The sequence below is a fragment of the Ceratotherium simum genome, chromosome 9 (genome assembly GCF_057802395.1).
Source record: "Ceratotherium simum simum isolate JZ-2026a chromosome 9, ASM5780239v1, whole genome shotgun sequence".
Taxonomy (NCBI): domain Eukaryota; kingdom Metazoa; phylum Chordata; class Mammalia; order Perissodactyla; family Rhinocerotidae; genus Ceratotherium; species Ceratotherium simum.
Genome location: NC_141908.1, coordinates 84,034,596 through 84,047,191, shown reverse-complemented (window position 1 = coordinate 84,047,191; position 12,596 = coordinate 84,034,596). Strand labels below are relative to the sequence as shown.

Here is a 12,596-nt window from a genome sequence, read left to right as displayed (position 1 = left end):
GCATTATTCATTATAGTCAAGACGTGGAAGCAACCCAAGTGTCCCTGGAGTGATGACTGGATAAAGAAGATGTGGTATATACATACAATGGAATACTACTCAGCCATAAAAGAAGACAAAAGCATCCCATTTGCAACAACATGGATGGACCTGGAGGGTATTATGTTAAGCAAAATAAGCCAGAAAGAGAAAGATAAACACCACATGATGTCACTCATAAGTGGAAGGTAAACAAACACACGGACAGAGAGAACTGTTTGGTGGTTACCAGGGGAAAGAGGGATGGGGGTGTGGGCACAAGGGGTGAAGGGATGCATTTATATGGTGACTGACAAACGATAACGTACAACAAAAATTTCACAATAAAGAAAAAAACTCTAGGACTAGGGATTTATATAAGAAATAAAAATATAAAAATACTAGAAGAAAGTATGGGTGAATTTTTGGGGACTTGGTATGAAGTGATTTCCAGAGCATACTGTTAAATGAAAAAAAGCAAAGCCCAACAGAGTAGCTACAGTATGCTACCCTTATGTAAAAAAAGGGAGATATACATATATCTGCTTATATGTGCAAAAGAAATACAGGAAGGATAAACCAGAAACTAAAGAAATTGATTATCCATGGGAGATGGGTGAAAACAGGCTAAGAGGTGATGGGAACAGGGTAGCAGGATGAAGGAGTTGACACTTCTCTGCATATACCATTTTGTATAGCTCTGACTTGTTTCCAAGAAAAATGTTTCACATACCACCAAAGTAAACAAGAAAACCTACCAAGATGTGGGAGAAGAAAATAGAATACAACAATAACAAATGTACCTAACAATTACAAATGAATAACATAACTATGTTGAAGGAGTTGGTAAGAAAAGAACTAACCTACGACAAAAAGAACTGTGTCTAAATGCTATAACCTAGTTAGTAAATATGAAGAACCATCACAGGCTGGAGGAGACTAAGGAGAAACAAGAACTCAATGCAAAGTGGGATCCTGGATAGGATTCTAGAACAGCGAGGGATGTTAGTGGAAGCCTATAGTTTAGTTAACAGTATCGCACCAATGCTAATTTTCTAGTTTCTATCATTGTACTGTTGGTTTGTAAGATGTTAAAATTAGGGAAAGCTGGATGACGAGCATATGAGAAACCTCTGTACTATTTTTACAACTTTTTGCTGAGTCTAAAATTAGTCTAACATAAAAAACTTAACTTACAACTCAATAATAAAAAGACAATCCAATTGGAAAAAGGACAAAGGATCTGAACAGATATTTCTTCAAAGATATAGAAACGGCCAATGAGCACATGAAAAGGTGCTCAACATCATTAGTCATCAGGGAAATGCAAATAAAAACCATCATAAGACACCACTTCACACCACTGGTGTGGCTAGCATCATCAACAAGTCAAATAATAAGTGTGTTGGAGAGGATTTGGAGAAATCAGAACCCTCACACCCCATTGGTGGGGATGTAAAATGCCGTAGCAGCTTTGGAAAACAGTCTAGCAGTTCCCGAAATGATGAAATGTGGAGTTCCCTCAGATCCAGTAATTCCACGACAAGCAATATACGCAAGAGAAAAGAAACAAATGTGCACACAAACACTTGCAATGGAATGTTTACAGCAGCATTACTCTTAATAGCCAAAAGGTGGAAACAACCACACGTCCACCAACACAGAAACAGATAACCAAAATGTGGTATATCTATACAATGGAATATTATTCAGTCATAAAAAGGAATGAAATACTGATACATGTTACAGTATGGATGAACCTTGAAAACATTCTGCTAAGTGTAAGAAGCCACCTGCAAAGACCACATATTATATGATTCCATTCATATGAAATGTCCGGAACAGGGAAATCTAGAGAGAGGAAGTAGGTGGATGGTTGCCTAGGGCTGGGGGTATGGGAATGATAGCCGAAGGGCATGGAGTTTCTTTTTGAGGTGAAGAAATGTTATAAAATTGACTGTGGAGATGGTGCCCATGTCCAAGAATATACTAAAAACCACAGAATTGTAACTTTAAATGAATGAAATGTATGGTATGTGAGCTACAGCTCAATAAACCTGTTTTTTAAAATAGCCCTTGGGTCCTTTATTTCACTTTTAATTTGCTTCTCTTTCACCCTCTCCTATATTGCTGCCATCTGCTGGTTATTGTTTTAAAATACCTGCCAGAAAGACCAATGTCTTTAATTTTATAAAAGAAGCAAACACTGAAACAATGTAAGGAAGTGAAAATTTAAGGATATTTTTCTCTATCCTTTTGAAAATACTGTAGCAAATATGACCAGGTTCTCGAAAATAGGCTACTTCTTTTATCCTTAAAAAAAAAAAAAGATTTTTGTAGGATAAATGATTTCGGGGTGGTCTGGTGGCATGGTGGTTAAGTTCGAGCACTCCGCTTCAGCGGCCTGGGGTTTGCCTGGGTTCAGATCCCAGGCGCAGACATACACACTGCTCATCATGCCATGCTGTGGTGGCATCCCACACAAAATAGAGGAAGATTGGCAACAGATGTTAGCTCAGGGCCAATCTACCTCACCAAAAACAAACAAAAAAAACAAATGAGATTTTGAATAAAACACATGTAAAAGGCATTTGGCCACTTTTGAGACAATCAAGGAAATTTGAATAAGAATTAGCCATTAGATGATAATAACATTGATAATTTTGTTAGATGTGATCATTGCTGTTTAGTTTTGTTAAGAAGTTTTTATTTTTTGGAGATATATACAGTACAGAAGTGTTTTAGGAATTAAGTGACCCAGTATTAGGGATTTTTTTTTCTTTTTTTTTTTTTGTGAGGAAGATCGGCCCTGAGCTAACATCTGCCAATCTTCCTGTTTTTTTTTGCTGAGGAAGACTGGCCCTGGGCTAACATCCATGTGCATCTCCCTCTACTTTATATGGGACGCTGCCACAGCATGGCTTGCCAGGCGGTGCATTGGTACACGCCTGGGATCTGAACCAGCGAACCCCGGGCCACCGCAGCAGAGCGCGTGCAGTTAACCACTTGCGCCACCGGGCTGGCCTCACCAATATTAGGGATTTGCTTTAAAAAATATTACAATAAAAAAGGATATATGAAGTAAATATGGCAAAATATTGATAACTATTGAACCTAAGGGATGCATAAATGGAGGTGAGAGGTACTATTTTCTCTTTGTTGGGGTCTGTTTGAAGTTTAAAAGAAGAAGGAAAAAGGACTGTTATTCTTTGAGGCCAAAGGACATATACACCACTTTGAATGCTTCTAAGGACGAAGTAGAAAATAAATAAATGGAGGTAATAGATACTGAAACATTGTTTTGCAAATGACAGACAACCAATTTTTTTTAAAACTCTAGCCAGAACCAGCCCTGATGGCCTAGAGCTTAAAAAAATTTTTTTTTATAATTTTATTTATTTGTTTTTCCCCCAAAGCCCCAGTAGGTAGTTGTATGTCATAGTTGCACATCCTTCTAGTTGCTGTATGTGGGACGCGGCCTCAGCATGGCCAGAGAAGTGGTGCGTCGGTGCTCGCCCGGGATCCAAACCCGGGCCGCCAGCATCGGAGTGCGCGCACTTAACCGCTAAGCCACGGGGCCAGCCCTGGCCTAGAGCTTAAAGTTCAGCGTGCTCTGCATCGACAGCACAGGTTCCCGGGCGCGGACCCACACCACTCATCTGTGAGTAGCCATGCTGTGGCGATGGCTCACATAGAAAAACTTACAACTATACACAACTATGTACTGGGGCTTTGAGGGGGAAAAAGAAGAAAAAAGGAGGAAGACTGGCAACATATGTTAGCTTAGGGTGAATCTTCCCCTGCAAAACAAAAAAAAGTCTGTTCAAAGAACAAAAGACCTTTCTTCAAATCTTACCCAGATCAGACTGTGGTTGTTACATGTCAACAGCATATGTTTTATTCATATTCAGAAGTGTTCAAATACTAATTCAGGCAGGAATTTTTTTAAAGCATATATTTTATAATATCACACTGAAATCACTCTACTATCATTGAAATACTTACCTTTTGAGACTTGGCTCTTTTAAATAGAGAGGAGTACACCTTCTTCTTCGGCTTGGCGGCTCTGAAGATAGACCTTCTGACTTATTTTCAGATTTACCAGCGTTATTTGAAAGAAAATTGGTATTTGTCAAGTCCTGTAGTATTCTATCACCTGAAAAGTATATTATTTTCACAAATATTACTCAAAATACAGAGATGTGGAAATAGATATGGGATATTTAATGGTTTGCAAATTATTGGTAGCAAATTTTTAAACTTAACAATAACCAAGTTATAATTTTAAATATACAATAGTAGCACTGAAATTCTTTGTAAACAACTTTAATTTTTTTCCAGCAATAATGAGAGGAAAAGAGACTTAAAATTTGAAAACACTATCCAAGCGGCCCACAACATTTCTATTCTGAAATCAGACACAAGCTGATAACAATTCTTCACGTTTCAACTCTCTTCAGAGACTCACACGAATTAACGCACGCTCACTGAACATCTGTCATCGATGGCTCACCCTGTGAAAGGCACCCTGAGGAGCAGAGATGACAGATGGCTCCCCGTCCTCTAACACGTCCAGTAGCTCTAGACCTTTCTACTTCTTTCACTCCAGTATTTCTTCTCCTGGAATAGCCTGACCCACCAAAATCCTAGTGTTCCACATACATGTGCTGAAATGCTGGGCTCTCAGTAGAAAATGGTATCTCATACGGGAATGTCCAATATCACAATGTTTCCCACAGCAAAGGAACATGCTAGGGATCCAATGTTAAGGGAAAAAAGTGGGATGAGTACTGTTACACATAGTGTGATTTCAAGTATTTATTTAAAAATCCATGGATTCAGGTCTGCACGCATACGCCAAAATGCTGACTGCAGCTTTTCCAGGAGACTTTTTCTTGCTATTTTTTGATTCTCTACATCCAATTTTCTTCAGTGAGTATTATTTGAAGAACCGGGGAAAACAAAACTCACTAAAGGTAAAAAGTCTACCTGTTCTTCAGGACCTACAATGCTACTTACTTCCTGATGCCTTTGCAGGTTCCTCTAGTCAAAATGACTCCCCATTACATCACTCAGCATAATATGTGTGCTTTTATTAAAGCATTTACCACATTTCAACACTATATTTGTTACCTTTCATCCAAGTATTCTGAGGAAAGGGAGTTGGTATTAGTTATTTTTAAATCCTCTAAAATACCTAGAATAATGCTTTGATCATATTAAATATATGCTGGAGAGAGTCTCACCCGTAAGAAACTTGCAATTGTCTTTGGTAAAAGCAAACCAGGGCAATTCACTATTATATACAACTAAAACACTCAATTTCCTTCAAATATGTGAGAAAGAAAATTATCTGCCTAATGCCATTATCAGAGAACTTTGTGGTAAAGGCCAACTCTGTGTTTTAGGTAATAAATGTCCAAGACACTCTCAGAGTTATCTTCCCAAAGTATTAAACTTTTAAAAAATTGCTTCCTATTTTTTCTATAGATCAGGCTACACAGTTAACTATTGTTTTTAAATTCCATAAAAATATCAGTTATGACAGTAAATTTTTACTGGTTAAGGGATAAAAATATATACTTTTAAAACCTGATCACCTCAGGTATTGACCTACCTGTTCCTGATTTTTGTGTTCTCTGGTTGACTTTAAATTTCATCCTTTCCATCTTCTCACGCATATCATCACTTACTTGAAAGACTAATGAGCTCTCCAGGGCAAAACTTTCTCTAATATCAGATTTTTACTAGAAGAAATACTCAAAGGTATTGAACGCTGAGGAACACCGTTAAAGGAAGACTCTTGTATGTTAGGTGAATATATCTGAGATAAAGATGTAAACACCTTTCGGTAAAATTCTGGCTTAATTGGGACAATTTTCACATTTTTCAAATTTGTTTCCTTATCAGCTTGTTCACATTCAACTGACACTCCCTGAAGGGTGTCCATTACTTCACGGCCATCTGGAGAAGGCTCTCTGAAGGTCTTCCTTTTGGATCTGGATGTCATTTTACTAACTACTTTGGCCTGGCACCCTCCTTCTGTTATCACTCCCACAGAGGGGATCTCTCTTTTTCTATTCAGAGCTGTAGTTATTTGCTTTGGATTCTCACGTGGTTCCATGTGGTTTCCAGGATCAGAATCGGCTTCATTAGGAACATGTTTTGAACCTGATTCTAAGGACATACACGTCTCTGAAGAGTCTGTTAACTGCAAAATAGGTTTGTTTTCACTTTTTGCCAAAATGTTCTTTGCCTTGCCTGACGATTCTTTCCCATGCTTTTGAACAAGTTTGTAAGGATTGGAAACTTGATCACAATTTTCATTTTCATTACTCTTGATTTCCATACATCTCCACTGATAATACCTTGGCATTAAAGTCTTGTTTTCGACTTATTTATTTTAAGACCAAGATCTTTGGTATAGCTTTCTTGGCCAGACACAACTTTATCATTACCCTCATGTATTTGGAAAGTTTCAGAATTATTTCTGTCTTCCAATTTACTTTCTGCCTAATTTTCTTATTTGTTTTTGATTCATTTTGCTGAGCAGGTTGCATATCAGTGACATCCTTTTCATATCCAACATATGCTGGGTCTCATACTCGTATAAATTTCTATTATGTTTGGTGGAAAGATGAGCTGTTTTAAAGTCATCTGTTATGTTCAGCTTTTCAGAAATGGTTTCTTTATCTTGTTGGGTTAGGGAAAAGACGTACCTTTTTCTGGGTCATGCACACCTTTGTTCTTAAACTCGTTTATCCGGTTCATTTCCAAAATTATTTTTGTCTTCCAACTTACTTTCTGCCTGAGACTCTTCTTTATTTTTGATTCATTCTGCTTTGCAGGTGGCATATTAGTCACATGCTTTTTCACCCCCAAAATGTTTTGAGTCTCATAATCACATAGGTTCCTATCACCTCTGGTGGAAGGATCAGCTGTTTGAAACTCATTTGAGTCTTCTAGGTTTTTAGGGTTGATTTCTTTATCCTCTTGGGTTAGAGAAAATAAGTTACCTTTTTGGGTCATGTATGCCTTTGTCATTGATTGGTTGATATCAGAAACTATTTCTGCCTTGCGATATACCTGCTGCCTAAGCTTCTTATCTACTTCTGATTGATTTGACAAGCGGGCTGCAAATCATGGACAGGCTTTTTCACCCTCGAAACATCTTGCGTCTCAAAATCATATGGGTTTCCACTATCTTTGGTGGGAAGAGCAGGTGTTGTCAACTCACTTGGGTCTGCTTGGTTTTCAGGGATGACTGCTTTATCCTTCTCGGTTAGGAAGAAAGACTTATCCTTTTCTGGGCCATACACACTTTTGTCATCATCTAAATAATTCATTTCAGAAATTATTTCTGTCTTTCGATTTACTTTCTGCCTAAGCTTATTAACTTTTGATTCATTTTGCTGAACATAAAACACATCGGTGAGCCGCTTTTGTAAACCCAACACATCCTGGGTCTCACAATCACACAGGTTTCCAGTATCGCTGGTAGAAAGAGCAGGTATTCAAAACTCGTTAGAAACTTCTGAGTTTCCAGAGATGGTTTCTTTATCCTCCTGGGTTTGGAAGAAAAAGTTACCTTTTTCTGGGCCCTGTGCATCTTTAGCATTATCCCCATATATCTGGTTCATTTCAGAAATTATTTCTGTCTTCCAATTTACTTTCTGCCTAAGCTTCTTATTTATTTTTGATTCACTTTGCTGAGCAGTTGCATATCAGTGACATGCTTTTTCAATTCCAACATATTTTGGGTCTCATAATCATGTAAATTTCCATTATCATTGGTGGAAAGATCAACTGTTTGAAGTTCATTTGTGACTGCCAGGGTTTTAGAAATGGTTTCCTTATCCTTTTGGTTTGGGAATAAGTTACCTTTTTCTAACTTATGAATCACAGAGGTCTGTCTAGAAGCTTTACCTTGATTACAAGCTAGAGAACTCTGACCCTTATCAAATTTAGTCTCCTGTTGGAATTTATCTGAACTTTGGGAGAACAAGTATGTTTCTTCTCGCTCATCTGTTCCACATATTCTTTTATTTTTTTTATTATACTGTGTACTTTGTCTGTCATCTTGATCAAAGCCATTACAAAGGGTTATCTTCTTCAGGATGTTCAACTGAGTCAGCTCTTCATTACCGACCATAAAATTTGGATCTTCTGAATCCCCTTTGCCATCCAGGACAACAGATCTTCTTTCTATTCTGTTTTCAGTCTTTTCCTCAATATTCACATCTGAACTATTTTTAAATTGTCTTTGATCTTTCTTTCTTTTTTTCAGAGCTTGAATCTTTCACTTTTCTGAAAGTTTTCATTCCGGAATCATTTGGTTTTTTATACTTTTATTTTTAGTGCCTGCTGAAACTGTAACAATTTTGCTTACATCACTTGCAGTTAAATCCATGTCAGCATCATACACAGTTTTCTGCAACTGAAAGTCAACATTACCCTGAACTTGATTCATGCGCTCTGCAGTAGCTTCATCTGCAGACTCAGAGGTGTCAGGAAGACATTGTATGTTTCTTTGCATTTTAATATTAGTTTCATTAGTAGGATCATTTATCTCATTATTCTGAGTTAATCCTGGACTTGAAATCTGTTGTTGATCTAAACCTGTCACACAGGGAGTGTCTGCAAGATTATTTGATTCCCAAGATGACACATGTTTTTTCCTTTCAGTCACGTTACTAAGAAATGGTTTCTCCTTTCTGTGGCTGATTGACTGGACGTTCCTTATCTCACTCATTAGAGAACTCTTGGAACTTTGGTCTGAGTGGCTTTCTATAAAATAAAGGGAAACAACCTTCAGAAATAAGTAATGACACGAAATTTATTATTTTAAACGAATTAGATTAGAAATCAGGCTGTTTCACAGGATTTCTGACAACGTGTTCTGTTCAGATACTTATATTATAAACAATCTATGCTGATAAAAAATAAAGTAGAAATGATCAGAGTATTTGTAACCCACATTTCACACTTGTATCTATGTAAAATTGTTCCTGAGAATTCACTCAGCTTTGGTCCCGACAGTAGAGTGGAGAAGAGCCAAAAGTAGAGCCATTAACATATATCTCTAGAGTGGGAGGAGGCCAGGAAACGAGCCCAAATAACAGTGATAACTCTGATAAGGATTACCGTCGAAAGGCTTTCAGGAGGCAGCTGAAGTATATATCAATTGTACACACACACATACATTTTGAGAAAGTAAAAATAATTCTAAGCTCTAAATTCAATATAGTTATGGTTCCATATCCCAATCTGAAAATCTACAACAAACACATAAGCCAGCCTACACCACAGGATTATTATTCTGAAATCCCATGTGAATACAATGTAAGTGTCGTCATTCTCTCTTGCTCAACCGTTAGCCACGCTCAAGCTTTTGCTTTACCACTAACTGGTTATGATTTTGAAAAAGTCACTACACCTATCTAGGCACACAATTTTTATATCTATGAAAAGGAGAAAATAAAACTAAATAAATATACAATCATGCACTTGCACTGCTTAAAACATTTCCGTCAACAACAGAGCACATATACAATGGTGGTCCCATAAGATTAGAACCATAGATCCTAGGTGTGCAGGAGGCTATTCTATCTAGGTTTGTGTAAGTACACTCTATGATGTTCGCACAACTATGAAATCAACCAACAACGCATTTCTCAGAATGTATCCCTGTGTTTGTGCGGTGCATACTGCATGCTATCTTTCAATTCATAAGCTAAGATACCAAGAAAGCCTCTTTAGGCCCGCTCCTTTCTAAATATTGCTTCCAGAGTAACAGTATTAGCCCACTCTGCATTTGACGTTTGTTGGCATATCTACATTTACAGTAAATTTTTCACCAGCAATTTTAAATGGTAAACGGTGGCAAATTTGTAATGGAATAGATCTAACTTATTAACTTTATAAACCATGGCTCAAGAAGAAAATCTGATGAATGTAACTACTTAATACTGATACTCAAAATGGATTTAAAAATCTCACCTTTCGGAAGTATATCAATAGGAGAAATATGTTTTGAATCAACTAAACCACACACCTTTTGATTATTTTCTTTAAGAAATAACAATTCCACAGGGCCGGCCCCGTGGTGTAGCGGTTAAGTGCGCACGCTCCACTACTGGCTGCCCAGGTTCAGATACCGGGCGCACACTGACACACTGCTTGTCCCACCATGCTGAGGCGGCGTCCCACATACAACAACTAGAGGGATGTGCAACTATGACGTACAACTATCTACTGGGGCTTTTGGGAGAAAAGGGGGACAAAAATAAGGAGGAGAGTTGGCAATAGATGTTAGCTCAGGGCCAGACTTCCTCAGCAAAAAGAGGAGGATTGGCGTGGATGTTAGCTCAGGGCTGATCTTCCTCACAAAGAAAAAAAAAAAGAAATAACAATTCCAAATTGTACTGAGTTGATAAAGGTTGTCTTGTTGATACTGAAGAGGGACTATCAGGTGATGTCTTTGATATAATATTGTCGTCACGTTGCATTTTCTCTTTATCATCATCATCATCATCATTTGAAGTTAATGGAACCCTAAAGGCAAGTGGAAAAGAATGAGGAATTTTGTATTTCACAAAAAGTACTTAGAAAATTACATGGATAGTACTTTCTATATTCCATTTATTTAAGATCCAACCACGAACCCACCCTGGTACCTTTTTGGGTTCAATGAAGACAATTACATGTAGAAAACAGATAGTTTCTAATAGTACAGAACTTGGAATAAAGCAGGATTGCTTCTTACCCCCACAGCCCCAGTGGCCCCACAAGGAGATAACTAATATAATCACTGGTTAGGCTGTTAGGATAATAATACTAATGCAACGAATAAAGTTTGAACATAATTACAAATACGCATGCATAATATTTATAGTTTTCCCGTAATTAATTTTATGGAATACCCAAAACTCTTCCTCTGGTTTCAAACAACTACAATTGCATGTAAAGTTATGTGTGAAATAAAGTTTGCTATGTTTCCAAAAGGCATCCATGTAAACTAAAGCCATATTCCTACAGTAGCTAAATCTATGGGGATGAGAAGACAGAAACCCACAGAAATAATCTGATACACTGACCTTCTTGAAGTCAAAGAATGAAGAGTAAGATCCCCCAATGCTAAAGATTTTTCCTTGTATGCCAAACAAACCATAGATATTTAAAAATTACTGATGATAATCAAAATAAATATTGTAAAATATTTGTTAAAAATTTAAAGGCAGCCATTTGGAGGAAATTTCTATGCCGCTTGAAGAAACAAGTTAATGAAAATAAATAGAGAGGAGAGAGGTTCTGCTTCTGGGTAATGCCCGAATAGCTACTACGGAATCCAACCCTATCAAAGATGATGTCCATAAATTCTGGACAAAATATATAACAACAATTACCTGAAGTCACTGGAAAGTGAACAGAAAGCAAGTAGAAACCGAAGGGGGTTTGACACTTACAAGTGGGGTGAGTTTCCCATTGTGGAGAACCTCAGTCAGTGCCACATTTTTAAAAAGTTAGAAGTCCACAGTCAAGTTCAAAGTCAGAATTCAGGGCAACTACAACAGATGTCGAGTGTGTGTGATGGGGGAAATAAACGAGAGGTAGCAAGGGGAGCCCCAAATTCTATGTATAAACTCTCCCCACATCACTGGGTGACTCCTGAATCACATATATGTGAAGAAGATTCCAAGAAGCCCCAGTAAGGATAAAAGACCTGAAATGAGATTTCATATGTTGCTTATAACAGAGAAGAAGTTTCATTTCAGACAACGTAACTACCTACTAAAATAAAAACATCAAACTTGTTGGAAGAACATACCTGAATCCATATTTTCTATGACATAGGATTCACAAAGTCCAGGATACACTCCAATAGTATTCAACACATGAAATTTAGGAAAACATGATTCAAACTCAAGAGAAAAAGATAATCAACAGAGAATGATCCTGATATATAAATGGCCAATAAGCACACGAAAATATGCTCAATATCATTAGTTACAGGGAAATCCAAATCAAAACCACAATGAGATACAACTCCATACACACTAGGACGGCTAGAATTAAAAGGATAGACAATAACAAATGTTGGTGAGGATACGGAGAAACTGGTACCTTGCTGGTCGGAATGTAAAACAGTTCAGCAGCTTTGGAAAACAGTTTGGCAGATCCTCCAAAAGTTAAATGTGGAGTTATCATATGACCTAGCAATTCTACTTGTAGGTTTATACCCAAGAGAACTGAAAACTATGTCCACACAAAAACTCTTACATGAAGGTAATAGCACTATTACTCACAATAGCCAAAAAGCAGAAATAGCAAAAATGTTCATTAACTGACAATGGATAAACAAAATGTAGAATATCCATACAACAGAATATTATTTAGTCATAAAAAGGAATGAAGTACTAATACATGCTACTACATGAATGAATCTTGAAAGTGCTACGCTAAGTCAAAGAAGCTAGACACAAAAGGTTGCATATCATGTGATTCCATTCTGATGAAATGTCCAAAATAGACAATTCCATAGAGACAGAAAGTAGATTAGTGGTTGCCAGGGGCTAGGG

General features: G+C 37.3%; 1 pseudogene across 1 annotated transcript in view; it reads right to left on the bottom strand.

Annotated features, from left to right (window-relative positions):
* Positions 1–3,988: 3,988 nt before the first annotated feature.
* LOC106800119 (shugoshin 2-like) overlaps positions 3,989–12,596 on the bottom strand; it is a 35,687-nt pseudogene continuing 27,079 nt past the window's right edge. Inside the window, exons 4-7 of the transcript XR_015553087.1 lie at positions 10,436–10,572; positions 10,018–10,107; positions 5,636–8,805; positions 3,989–4,174 (exon numbers count right to left, since the gene is read on the bottom strand). The product of XR_015553087.1 is annotated as a shugoshin 2-like (transcript). The remainder of the gene's footprint in view (positions 4,175–5,635; positions 8,806–10,017; positions 10,108–10,435; positions 10,573–12,596) is intronic.